General features: G+C 44.8%; 1 long non-coding RNA gene and 1 pseudogene across 1 annotated transcript; both read right to left on the reverse strand.

Annotated features, from left to right (window-relative positions):
* Positions 1-10601: 10601 nt before the first annotated feature.
* LOC120434787 lies at positions 10602-12972 on the reverse strand (annotated as a pseudogene).
* A 7-nt stretch (positions 12973-12979) lies between these two features.
* Positions 12980-14303, reverse strand: LOC120438579. Its single transcript, XR_005611997.1, has 4 exons — positions 14158-14303; positions 13429-13511; positions 13223-13275; positions 12980-12998 (listed from the first exon to the last, which is right to left on the reverse strand). It is a non-coding gene; the product is annotated as an uncharacterized LOC120438579 (long non-coding RNA).
* Positions 14304-14582: the final 279 nt, after the last annotated feature.

Here is a 14582-nt window from a genome sequence, read left to right on the forward strand (position 1 = left end):
ATTAACAGTCAGAGCGGATGGAGTCAGTGAACTCAGCACATAAGATTTTCTGTTGAACGTAGAAAAACACAGAATAGATTTGTTTGAGTGAATGAACAGCACATGTTTGTCTGCACAGACCATAATAATACTGACAGGCGGCTGTTTGTTCAGAGCTGATTTATTTCTACTCATTTTCCTGTTTGAAACAAACATCTGTCAACACTTTGTTTCAGCTCCACATTCATCCAAACATCCTCAGAGTTCTCTCCTGACAGTCAAACATTCATGATCAAAGTGATCATGGTCGAGTGTGAGGTACTAAACTTTTACTGTAACACTTTACCTTCATCTGATTCTAATGCAGGACTTTTACTGCAGTTAATACTCTGAATACTGCAGACAGGCTGATCCCAACAGCAGCAATAACCCCTGAAAATACATGAAACTAACATTAAAGCAGGGTTTCATCCTCACTGTGTGTTTGAACACACTGATCCAGGATCAGATTCATGTTCCTGACCTGAGAGTTTACCTGTAGACTTATGATGCATTCAGGGTCCTGCAGCAGACTGTCGGCTCTACGGTACAACTGTGTGTTTGAACACACTGATCCAGGATCAGATTCATGTTCCTGACCTGAGAGTTTACCTGTAGACTTATGATGCATTCAGGGTCCTGCAGCAGACTGTCGGCTCTACGGTACAACAGGGAGGTTTTATCCTTCAGTCACTGCAAATCTGCTGCCACCAAAGTCCATTGAAAAATCTGTAAATTTAAGAATTAAGTCTAATATCACAATACTACAATACCATCATAGAATAGACATCATAAATCTTAGTTTACACTCATGAATCATGTTGTGTCCATTCGTAGTTACAGTTTGTTGTGCCATTCAAAAACCATTATAGCTCAATAGAAGCTCTGAAGTCAAACTGTCAACATGTCAGCACACAAGCTCTCACATGACAGCTTCATCAACATGGACCTCTGAGTGTTTGTTAAAGGATCATTGTGTGAAAGACGCTCTGACACAGCTGACTGCAGCCTTTAGCTGTGAGCACACAGTGTCTCACATTTACATTCACTTTACTGTCAAATCTCCAAAAGTTGAATCTGTTCATCTGGACGTAGTGTTTTGTGGGAGAAACGTTTCGTCACTCATCCAAGTGACTTCTTCAGTCTCAGCTGACTGCAGGTTTCCCCAAACCTTATAAACAGTACATTTGCATAATGACTGAAACCAGCCCACTGAGGGAACAATGGGCTGTGAGGTCAGTTCCTTAATCATAATTATGCAAATTCCCATGACCATTGATCAACAACCACTGACCAAAACCCACTGATCAAAGAACACTGATCAATGGCCATGAGTACCATTCACAGAGAGTTGGGGAATGGCTGCAATCACAGCATTGTAAGATGGTGACAGATGTACCCTTAGGCCCCTCCTCGATTCAGAGATGGTCTTTCCTTTTCACGTAAATGGCCTCCTTGACTCCGCGCTCAAACCAGCGTTCCTCCCTGTCCAGGATGTGTACATCCTCATCATTGAAAGAGTGTCCACTGGCCTGTAGGTGTAAATAGACTGCAGAGTCCTGGCCTGATGAGGTTGCTCTTCTGTGTTGTGCCATCCGCTTCGCTAGAGGTTGTTTGGTTTCCCCGATGTATAAATCCTGGCAATCCTCCTGGCACTTAACAGCATACACTATGTTACTCTGTTTGTGTCGGGGACCCGATCCTTGGGTGGACCAGTTTTTGGCGCAGCGTGTTTTGGGGTTTAAAAGCCACAGAGACCGGTGTTTAGAAAAATGCGTCTCAACTGCTCCGATACTCCTGACACATATGGGATCACTACAGGTTTTCGCTTGGGCAGCGGTTGTCCTTCTCTCCTGGATCGGCTGGAGCTTTCTTTAGGTGCCTTTCCCGCTTTGACAAAAGTCCAGCTGGGATAACCACATTTACTCAGGGCCTTCTTGATGTGCTGTTCTTCTGCCTCCCTGGCCGCTGTGTCAGTGGGGATGGTGTTCGCTCTGTGTTGTAGCGTCCTGATGACACCCAGTTTGTGCTCCAGTGGATGATGACAGTCAAACCTTAGATACTGATCCGTATGTGTAGGTTTACGGTACACGTCAGCTTTTAGATGTCCCCCATTACTGATGGAAATCTCACAGTCTAAGAAGGCTAACCTGCCACTTTTCATATCCTCCCTGGTGAATTTGATGTGTCGATCCACCGAGTTAATGTGATCTGTGAAATGTAGAACGTCCTGAGATTTGATTTTCACCCAGGTGTCATCCACATATCTGAACCAATGGCTTGGTGGTGTTCCAGGGTAGGATAGCAAAGCCCTCTTTTCCACTTCTTCCATGTACAAAAAATGGCCACGATGGGTGAAACTGGGGAGCCCATGGCACACCCATGTTTCTGCCTGTAGAACTGACCCTTGTATGTGAAGTAGGCGTTTTCTCCCACAAAACGCTACGTCCAGATGAACAGATTCAACTTTTGGAGATTTACTTTCCTGGATGATTGAGAATGCATCAAGACGTTTTTTACTGTCAAATACACTCAGTAACTTTAAACAGCTGCTGTGGCTCCAGGGCTGAGCCCCCAGTGTTTCCCCTGATCATGTTATCGTGCGAGATCAATCAATTGGAGATCAGAACAACAAACGACGGAGGCACCAGACAAGTGCAATCAAACGATGAGTTTATTAACACCGGAGAGGAAACATCAGCATATGGCTTCCTCTGTCAAAAATACACTGAATGCTGGTTTTATAGCAAAGAAAATTAACGCCCACACATACACGTCAATACAGGTCAAAAATACATTGTGTACAGTCATTGTTTACAGACAAGGGTACATCTTGTACATCTCTAATAACTATAAACAGACATGTAACTTCTCTTTTCTATAACACTTGCCTTTTAAGGTAATAAACTTCAAGCTTCAGGGTCTCTAAGAGCTAATAATGGACCCTCGTCATCAATCACTAAGTAGACAGAATTGGCGCAGGTCTCAAATAAGAAGCAGAAGACACTGGGGCCTTCGCTCAGGCCTGCTACTAGATTAATTTGTGTATTGTAAGCATGCATGCAATTAACCTGCTATGTCCTCATCTTCCCTCAACATGTATCACCTGGACACTCTCACCAGTGAAGCTTAAAACCCTCTTGGATGGAACATCAACTCTAAACAAGCACAGATATGCAACGTGTATAAAATGAACTCTACCTGTGAATAGAATGAATGTGATGACAAACATATTCAATGCAATATGAACCCTGTAAGAAATATTACTGATAAAATAATACTGTAGAACATGTTACTGATGCATTTATCATAAGGCAGATTATATGGTAGCAATAAAAGAATCTCTAAATCCCAACATTCCCTCTTTTGACATTCCAACAAGGAATGTCACCACAATTCATGTTGTATCACTCCCTGCCCCACTCTATGGGTTCTAAATTCATCTGGTAGATGCCCTCAACCCAGCCAGGGTTCGCAACCCTCGCCATTATCTTTACCAACAATCCTCTGACACAAGGAACGGTACAACAACCAACGATGACCAGTATTCCTAAACGTACAGCCAAGGAAAACATCGCTGACATAGCCACACCTTTCCATTGTCCAAACACGGATGTCTTCCAGGACTCCAGCGGGTTTTCGACACCTATCAAAGAGAGGCACGGCTGTGGCACTGATTCAGACTTGGAGCACTACGGTCACCCTGGTGTGTCGGCCAGAACACCACTTAAGGCCAAAGAATCCCAGAGTAGGAAATAAGAAGGGAGCTTGAGGTTCCGTTTGAGGCACTTTATTGTCACCACTCAATTCCTGGGGCTGTAAACACAGCAAGTGTACATAGGTGTGTGTGGGTGTGTGTGTGGTTTCCTACAAAAGAAATAAACAATGGAAATACAAGATAAATAAAGAGAATAGACAAGTAAAACACTCAAATATAAACATGATCCAACATAGTTAACATAATCACATATATAGAAATAAGACAATACAGTACACTTCAAACTGCTCACACTATGCAACTAAACCGCATTAGTGCGAGGTTAAGTTACCGTCAGTACACAGGAACTACTTCCGGTAGTTGTACAAAATAAAAGCTTCCCCATTATAATCAGCCGTAATGCTCTTATTGTGAAGGGCAAGCGGGAACGCGATCCTTCCGGTCAAACTACGATCGCTATTTTATTAATCCTCGTACCTAATTGTTGCTACAAACGCCGCTACTTTAAAGTAAACAATCACAAGCATCACATACAACATACAGAGAAGGTCTGATAACACAGGAATGACGTTATGGACATACGAACGGCCGTACATGCGTCAACAAAGCTAAACCAGGATAAGCTAACGACATAAGTTAGCATATAAAATGAGGGTGAACTCACGCGTTGCATGCGTGGCCTACCGCTCCAACTACGGACTACATTAACTCCTAAATGGTAAGCATACTACAGTACTGACAGAAACAAAGGCAAAATACAACACAGGTCAATACTCACTTGTCATTTATGCACACATAACATTCCCCAGGAATTAGTGCAACCCCTCCAGACCAAAACTGCTCATCCGACATTAAACTGCCCACCTTACTAACCGGATGATGTCACTAGAAGGTGGGCTGGCCCAAACTGACAGAAGACTGAATATTAAATGAACTTATATAAACTTATAAACACCAGAAAACTATTCTATGAACTTTGGGGCCTTTTATACAGCCGCCCCCAAATGTATGTAAGACATTTGCTCATCAATAAGGCAACAAAGTTCTAGGGTTGTGGTGAGTTCGACGCAGAGCTGTCCTCATCTTCTCCAGAGGGCAGCGCAGGGAGGACAACCAGTCTGGCAACTGGCCGAGTGTAGACTCTCTCCTTCACCTTCACGTCAGCCGACCTGATGCGTCCATCAGGGCTCGGATGAGTTTTAATCACCCTCCCCACAGGCCAGAGAGCCCTGGGAAGCTGTGGATCAGCGATCATCACCACAGAGTCCTCAGCCAAATCAGCTGCTGTCGATTGCCACTTCTGGCGAGCCTGCAGACTGGGAATGTACTGACGGATGAAACGTGACCAGAAATGGTCAGCCAACACCTGGGAATGCTTCCAGCGACGGCGACTGAGGAGCTCATTCTCTGGGTATACTATCTGAGGTAGGGCTCCATCCGGCCGCCCCATCAGAAGAACATTGGGAGTCACTGGATCTGCATCTCTGGCATCGGAAGACACATACCCCAGGGGTTTACTATTAAGTATCCCCTCCACTTCGATGAGTACTGTGCGAAGCACTTCTTCTGGAACTGACTGAGCACCAACTGTAGCATAGAGGGCATACTTAACTGACCGGATCTCCCTTTCCCATGCTCCCCCAAAGTGTGGGGCACCTGGAGGATTAAAGCGGAAGCTGATCTTCTGGGGTGCTAGAAGCTGTTGTAGTTCCGGGCACATCTTCAGAAAGGTCTCACGCAGTTCCCTCTCACCTCCCCTGAAGTTGGTCCCCTGGTCTGAAAACAGCTCGGCAGGTGTACCTCTACGAGCGACAAATCGCCGAAGAGCCATCAGGAATGCGTCTGCATCAATGGTGTTAAGAACATCCAAGTGGACCGCCCTGGTGGTAAGGCACTTGAATATGATTCCCCATCTCTTCTCAATACGCCGTCCAACCTTGACCTCAAACGGCCCGAAGCAGTCCATTCCCGTAGAGTAGAAAGCCGGTTTATATAGACGTAGCCGGGCTGCTGGCAGGTCTGCCATCTTCAGCACTGTAGGTCTAGCTCTCCACCTTTGACAATCAGCACAAAGGTGTTGGTAGCGCCGGACATCTTCACGCCCTCGCAGAATCCAGTAGGAGCGCCGAAGCTCTGCGAACACCCGCTCTGGGCCAGGATGATAAGATAAGATAAGATAAGATAAGATGGCCTTTATTAGTCCCACAGGTGGGAAATTTGTTTTGTTACAGCAAAAGTGCAAAGTTATGTAGCAGAAATTAGAAAACACTGGAATGCAATAAAATACAATAAAATAAAATAAAATAAAATACTATATACAATAGAATAAAATAGAATAGAATAATATATACAATAGAATAAAATAGAAATACAAATACTATATACAACTGAGTAGGAAAATACAAAAACACAACTTCGTCAGAAGAAGAATTGCACGTATAGCAGTCTTATTGCACATGTGTGGGTTTGTGTGTTTGATCAGCTGCAAAAGTCTTTATTGTAGAGTCTGACAGCAGTGGGGAGGAAAGACCTGCGAAATCTCTCCGTCCCACACCGTGGGTGCCGCAGTCTCCCACTGAAGGAGCTGCTCAGTGCTGTCACAGTCTCATGCATGGGGTGGGAGATGTTGTCCAACAGGGATGACAGCTTAGCCGCCATTCTCCTGTCACTCACCACCTCCACTGGGTCCAGAGGGCATCCTAGAACAGAGCTGGCCCTTCGGATCAGCCTGTTCAGTCTCTTCCTGTCCCCAGCAGAGATGCTGCCCCCAGCAGATCACACCATAAAAGATGGCTGAGGCCACCACAGAGTCATAGAAGGTCTTCAGGAGTGGGCCCTCCACTCCCAAACGACCTGAGTCTCCCAAGCAGGTACAGCCTGCTCTGCCCTTTCCTGTAGAGGGCGTCTGAGTTATGAGTCCAGTCCAGTTTGTTGTTCAGATGAACACCAAGGTACCTGTAGCTGTCCACAGCCTCGATGTCCATACCTTGGATGTTCAGTGGTTGCAGTGGAGGATGCTTGTGCCTCATGGAAGTCTACCACCAGCTCCTTGGTTTTACTGGCGTTGATCTGGAGGTAGTTCAGCTGGCACCAGTCCACAAAGTCTTGAGTCAGTCCTCTGTACTCCTTGTCGTCCCCATCAGTGATGAGGCCGACTATTGCAGAGTCATCAGAGAACTTCTGCAGGAAGCACTGGGTGGAGTTGTGGGAGAAGTCTGGAGGCTTCCGATGGAGGCGGTTGTCAAAGTCTTAGATCAGGAGTTTGGTCACTGGGTGGCTTGGGTCTAGGATAATCGGATGGAGTGTCTCCAGTGCCAAATCTTCAGATCGACGAAGTCGTCCTCCAACACAAATGAGCTGTCTGGTCTCATCCACCTCGGGTGACAGAGAGAGAAGACGACTGCTCCTGGGAACTGGCTTACCGACTTTCAGCAGATTGTACTCCTCCGGAAAACTATCCATCTGGGCCCTCTGTAGGATCAGCCTCTCTGCCCTGCGATAGTCCTCAGCAGTGGGATGACCATCTGGTTGGGCCGCCCCATGTAGCTCCTGCGCTGTAACCTCTAACATCTCACTCCAGGTTCTGTAGCGGCTCAAATCTGAAGTTGGCTGACCTGACGGAGCAGCTGCAGTGGTCCCACAGAACACAGCTTTGCGCAGCTCCGCGGCATCATCTGCTTGGTCAACCGTGAGATCTTCTGGCCAGGAGTCTGGACTGTGCAGGAGAAAGGATGGTCCTTGGCTCATCTATTTGGTACAGCGAGCTCCTTCAGCTTCTTCCCACGTGTCACGTCATCGGCTGGATTCCTTCCAGAGTCGACGTATCTCCAGGAGTGCCTGTCTGTCAGCTCTTGTATCTTGGCTACACGAGTGCCAACGAAGACCTTGAATCGGCAGGATTCAGACCCCAGCCATGTCAGCACTGTTGTAGAATCAGACCATAGGACCGTCTGGTCGATTCTAAGGGTGAGCTCCCTTTCCAGCACTTGTGAGAGCTGGGCCCCAGTGAGTGCAGCACAGAGCTCCAATCTGGGCATAGAGTGAAACCGCTTGGGGGCAACCCTGGACCGGGCCACCAAGAACGACAGATGCACTTCTCCATTTCTGCCAGCGGTCCGGAGGTAAGCTACTGAGCCATAAGCTTCCTCAGAGGCATCACAAAATATGTGTACCTCTCTCTGACAGCTGAAGGTGTCCACTTGCTTAGGCACATATGGTCGAGGAAGAGTAACTTCAGGCAGAAACTGCAACTCTTCCTCCCAGGCTGTCCACTGCTGCATGAGCTCCTGAGGTAGATGTGGGTCATCCCAACCCCTTTGCTTGTCCCAAAGATGGCGGATGATTACCTTCGCTCTGGTTGTGTAGGGTAAGATGAACCCTAGGGGGTCGTACTGGCTGGCCAGGACCTTGTAGATATTGCGCATCGTGGGAACTGCATATGGAACTTGACGATGCTTGTAGCCTAGGACATCTGTGTGGAATAGCCAGCTCAATCCCAGGGTAGATTCTGGGGTATCTACCTTGTTCTGGGCCAGCCATAGCTCCACACTAGCAGAGCAGCTCTCTTCTGGTAAATGACTGATGACGTCACGTTCATTGCTGGCCCACTGTCGTAGGTCAAACCCTGCTGGGGCTAGGATGGCCCGTAACTTGTCGACAAGGTTCCTCGCCTCTCCCACGGTAGGGAAACTCTGAAGGCAGTTGTCCACATAAAAACACCTTTCGACTGAGAGTCTCACGCCATCACCTAGCTGGCTGTTGTCCATGACGTGACGCTGCAGGGCGAATGTGGCACAGCAGGGGCTACACGTGGTTCCGAACGGGAGCACCCGCCACTCATAGACTGCTGGAGGGCTCTCGTCACTGATGTCACGCCAGACAAATCTGAGCAGGGCACAATCTTCTGGTAAGAGACGAACCTGGTGGAACATGCCTTTAATGTCCCCACTCACTACAACTGCATGCTCTCTGAAGCGTAATAGAACTCCCAGAAGCGACGCACCTAAGGTGGGCAGGGGCAGCAGGTAGTCGTTCAAGTTCTGTCCTCTGTACTGAAATGAGCAGTTGAAAACCAAGCGGTTCTTGCCATTATGGCTCACCATGTGATGGGGGATGTACCACGCCTCCTGACCTTCTGTCGCAGGTGTCTCAGAGCCACACTTAACGATGGAGCCAGCCTTGATAAGCTTCTCCATCTCCACCTTGTAGGCTTCAGCTCGTTCTGGGTCTTTAGCCAGCCTTCTCTCCACACCCCGTAGACTTGGCATGACGGCGTCTTTAGTGGCCTGCAGTAGAGGCATCCCCTTCCGGCGAAGCAGTGGGGTGGCATAGCGAAGTATGCCCTCAACCTCTACTCGGACAGTTCTGGTCTCCAGAATGCGTATGGCCTCTTGGTCTTGCCTTGAACGAGTAACAACCTTCTCGTTTCGGAACGGAACGATGTCGACCTGCCATAGTTTCTCTACATGTTTCATTAACTCACTGACCTGAGGTGCCACAGTTGTCAGCAAGCACTGCTGTGGTTGGGCAAGCTGGCCGACTATACTTGCTGGCCCTTGTAGCGCCCAACCTAGCCTGGTGCGAATAGCAGCAGGCCCTCCTGGAGGTCCCAGCCCGACTGGTTCAACGGGGGTAACCAGATGGGGATGGTCACTGCCAATGAGTAGCAAGGGTTTCACATTTATCAAGGTGTGGATCGGAAGGCCAATCAGGTGTTTATACCTTTCTCTGAGTTGCTCCATGGGATAAGTGTGGCCTGCAAGTCCGATGCGTGCAGCAGTGAAGGCCCCAGCAATCTTGAACCTGGTCCTGGGCCTTGAGGGAGAGGAAACAGAGAACGATACTGACTCACCTCTGAGAGTCTGCACGTCCTGCCTAATCGTGCGCAGTGGGACATCCTCTGTGACCCCTTGCATGCCTAACTTCTCGGCAGCCTCTGGCAGAAGCATTGTCCTCTCTGACCCGTCATCCAAGACGGCATAAGTGCTGATTGTTCGCTTGCCATAATGAATGCAGACTTTGACGATCTTTAGAAGGACTCTGCAGCCTTCAGTGGGTCTGTCTAGATACAGGACGTCGGTCGCCACCTTCGAGTCACCGCTCACCATCGCTGTTGTTGGTGACCCTTTCAGTGTTCTAACGTTGACATCATGCAGTACCTGCAGGTGCTTCCCTTGGCAGAGGCTGCACGTCTTCCTCAGATTACACTGGGCTGCCTGGTGTGACCGTGCGCAGCGCCAGCACCTCTTGTTACTCTTTATCCACTCTGTTAGCTGGTGGTGATCCAAACATTGGGGAATATTTACAACAGGCTGTACAACAAAACACACTGCAGCAGCCACAAGACTGGGAATCGGCCACAGAACTGTATTTGGCCCTGAAGGACATAGCTGGGTTTTAGATACCAACTGAACTTCAGTTTGTAATGACATTTGTCAGAGTTACTCTGACGAAGACACACACGGTGTCGAAACGTTAGTTTCTTTCCTTTTTTTGCACCTAATAAAACCTTTGGACTTGAGTGCTCCAGCCCTTCTGTTTTTCCTTCATTTTTTAATGTTAGTAGTGTTTCCTTTCCCTCTTGCTAAATTGAATATAATATTGTTCATAATATACAGCAACTGGCATGGATTTAAATATTAACATTTAACCACAATGAAACATTTAAAATTTTCTTTAATAAAACCATTTACAAATAGTGTCCAGCATTTCTGTCACTTTTCCAACATACACAATATTCAGAAAAAACAACTAAATGTTTAACAATATGGAAGTTGCTTGTCACATAAATGTGTTAAGTAGTATGCCAACGGCAGCTGAACCTAACAGGGTAACTCAGTAACTGTAACTTGATGACCTTGCTGATTTAAGAACATCCAAATCCTGGAGCATTTTGAATTCCAAAGTCCATGTTGGCCTTAAAGATGCTGTATGAGTCACAGATGGGTAGTTTCAGAGTATTTGCACAGATGTTTGCAACTGGAAAAGGCGAAACACTTAAAAACTGGATGCGTGGTGGTGGTGTCATTCCTGCCGGTGGAACTGCCGTCAGCCCTGTGGCAAACATCATCAAATCTTCCAGACACACTGCTGTTGCCTTCTCTGAAAGAAGAAAGTAAACACTGTAGTACATTACAGAAAATTTATTTCCTCACCTCTCCTTTCATAAAACTATAAACAAATAAAATGGTCATTCAAACCTTCACAATCAAGGAGATAATCTGCCCAAAAGCCAAGTGTTAGGACCTCCTTATGCCGCTTTTGTTGCTTCCTGCTGGGCTGAGATCTGGTCTGAACATGCTCTCCAGTTCTGAAGCAGTCAGGGCCTTGGCAGAGAAGCATAGGAGTGGGGCCAGCACACTGGAATTTTGTTGCAGTGCACTTAAAAATTCAGACTTTCCAGTCCATCTTTAAATCTGCAAAGGATAGACAAATAACTAATAATTGGTTTATAGCTATAACTATTGCAGTCTTCTAAATTGTGTTTAAATGTCTTTAACTACTAGAACTTTCATTATAAATTTGGACAGATTTCAAATGCATAGAATCACTCATACACAAAAACAATTCATAGCGCTCAGAAATTAACTGTGACAGCAAAAAAAAAGAAGAGCTCATTGGGATTTTAGCATTAAAAAAAAAAAATAGTGCTTTCACACTGGAATAAACACGTGTGTCAAACAAGGGATCACCTCTTTTTATAAATAACTGAAAAATTAATCATGTTGCATGACTATGATTATTATGGGTCATTGTGAACAATAAATGTATACTAAATTAGAGTTCTAGTGTCAAAAGGTTAATAGCGTGCGACAGTGGCTCAGGAATTAACTAGTTGTTCATCAGATCACCGATGCTACTGAATCAGTTTTTCATATACATCTGAAGGTCTGAAAATGTCAGTGGCTGCTGTGATGAGCAACTGGCCATCCTGAATTTAAAAGGAGTAATGAGTTTACCGTTGAATGACACTTTGGTTTCTTTCAAGGATGTACCATCTGAGGTACTCCTCCACAAATGCTTGTTTCTCAAAAGGCTTGACGTTTCTGAGGCATCCAGCAGTTTGGAAGATTGTGCTGTTTTGCAAAATAAGATTATGCAAAGACTCCTCTGATTCAGCTTTCAGAACCTATAAAAAAAAAAAAAAAAAAAAAGGTTTACTGTAAGAAAAAACAAAATATAATTTTCACTACTTTTACGATTCATTCAAACATTGGATTAAAAAATAATCAATTTGTTATTTCACTTGTGTTGTTGGGAGTTGGAAATCCGTCCTTTTAGATTACAGAATCTACTTTCAAGATATGATCCAACCCGGATAACTTTTATCCCAATTAAATCTTTTAAACTGGCCCCAAGTGTCTTCTAAGTAAACCCATTCCCTGAGCCTAGGTAATTTTCTACCTGATGTAAAATTTTTGTGATCTCCTCATCTTGCACATCTTCTACAGTGGCGCTGAAACTCTGATTCCCTGTGATGTGGTTGACCAGGTTCTTGGAGAGGAAATGTGGTGCTGGTCCCCATGCACAATGGATACAGCGATCATCTTTCCTGCTAAAAGTACTCATCTTGCCTGGCAGCTGTTATACAGGGCACATAATTATCATGGTTAATTGCTATTAAATATGCTAATAAAAAAAAATACGCCAATTTTATTAAAATTTCCATTGTAATAATTACGGAGAAAACATCCACCTCTTGAATTATATACAAGATAACGGCTCTCTGGAGGTCCATCAAAGATGGGGCGATTTCATGAGACTGCCCATAAGAAGTGTGAGGAATTCACCGGGCCACCTGTATCCAAACCTTCTTCAAAGCTGCCAGCATCATCATTAAACTTGATGAACATGTCGTAGTTGTCAGAGTATGTGCTGCGTCGAAATCCTCTAACAGCTCCATCCCATACAGCTGACCTTGATATATTGAACCTGCCGACCTTCTTGTGGTCAAGTTCCAGTGCCAAATTTGCAATAATTCCATGTGCCTGCAAATTGGTGTCTCTAAAAAAGGGAAACTTTTTTTAAAGGTATATATACTTCTCTCATGATTGCATGATGTCTTGTACAGAACAAGATGGCGGTTAATGGATTCAAATGTTTAAATTACTAACACAGGTTCTTCTGGGGGCTCAGCAAACAGTGAATCGTTATCTAATTGCAAAGTAAAGGCGGTGGAGATTGTCTGCTGCACTGTTTTACTAATAAAATAGTTTTTACCTGTTGTACTTCATTAGCAAGCATAAGATCCCCAGCACCCTTCCTTAGAGAACAAAGAAAAGCATTTTTGTTGTGTACTGTGAAAATATTAATTGACACTTTGAAAATATTTAAGCATCTTGATTAACTAACAAACAAGCAATACAAGTATTATGTAGTCCATGTTCCAAAAGCATATACAGAATGAATGACAAAAGTGTATATCTCATTAATACAAAGTGTAGGCAAAAACAGTAAAAGATTACATGTTCTTCAAATATCACTTACTCATATTCTGCCGCTTTCTGTAAAGGACTGCTTTCATGTTGAAGTTCCAATGGCTGAAACAAACAAACAAACACACACACGCGAGCACGCACACACACACACAAAATGTATTTCACATATGACTATTAACTGTTTTACTGAACTGAGGCAAATGGTGGTGGCTAAACAACAAGAAAACTCTATAAAAAATTTTAAATTGTACTTACCAGTGTATCAGCAAGATCAAACTCAGAGGGCCTTTTAATAACAATCTCTGGGTCAGAGTCAGACAAGTCTGAGTTTTCTCCAACTACAAAACATGAAAACAAATTAAGCTAAGCTAACTAAATTCATACTAATGTATGAAACTTTATTTGATCATCAATAATAGATTAATACGAAAGGCATAAAGTTAGCATTTAAAACTCATGACTCAGTAGATCCAAAAATGGCTGAATTTCATGTTTCCAGGAAGAAACATAACATATACAAGCTAATTTAGGGAGCAATGGTGGCAGAGGAGTTAAACGCCCGCCCTGTAATCAAAAGGTTGAAGGTTTGAGCCCTGCTCAGTCTGTCACATTTGTTGTGTCCTTGGGCAAGACACTTCACCCTCCATGCCAGGTGGTGGTAGTGGGAGGGATAGGTGGCATCTGTGTACAGCAGCCTTGCTTCAGTCAGTGAGTCCCAGGACAGTTGTGTCCACATTGTAGCTAATCACCAGCAGTGTGTGAATGTGTGTGGGTGAATGGCTGGTTTTGTTGTGAAGTGTCTTGGGGGGGTTGTAGAACCCTAGAAGGTGCTATATCAAATACAGGCCATTCACCATTTTAATGTAGGTATGCTATTGACTTGGGTGCTTTATGCGTAATGTTATCATTTCACAATTTCAAAATTAGCATTTGTTGAAACTAAGGGAATGTGTGTCAAAATCCAAACAAACATTAGCAGCTTACCATCTTCAAAGTCACTCTTCAAGCAGATGAAAACAGTGATTCTTTGATAAGGCTTGCCAACTTCAGCCTTATAAGCCTCAAGTGTAAATGGTCTTTGTGTTCCAGGGACAGTAATGACCTCAGTGCCATCCGGATACAGAAGAAGGAAAGGTTCATCTTTTAGATCTTTGTTAAAGTCCTTCATTTTTTAACAGCTTGATTGAGCAGACTTGTGGCAGTAGCGTCAGGGTCTGTTGTTAGGAAAATAGTTTTTCCACGGTATGGCTTCAAACCACCCTTTTAATGGTCATCAAGCCGACATTTATCTGTAAGGAAAAAGACATGAACAATGGGCCAAGTAGATACTAATATGACTCTAAGCAGATCTATTCAAACTTGAATATTTATTAACTGCAAAAGAGGGATCTTCCTGACAACCTAAATGT

Source organism: Oreochromis aureus, linkage group 3 (genome assembly GCF_013358895.1).
Source record: "Oreochromis aureus strain Israel breed Guangdong linkage group 3, ZZ_aureus, whole genome shotgun sequence".
In the NCBI taxonomy this organism is placed as follows: Eukaryota; Metazoa; Chordata; class Actinopteri; order Cichliformes; family Cichlidae; genus Oreochromis; species Oreochromis aureus.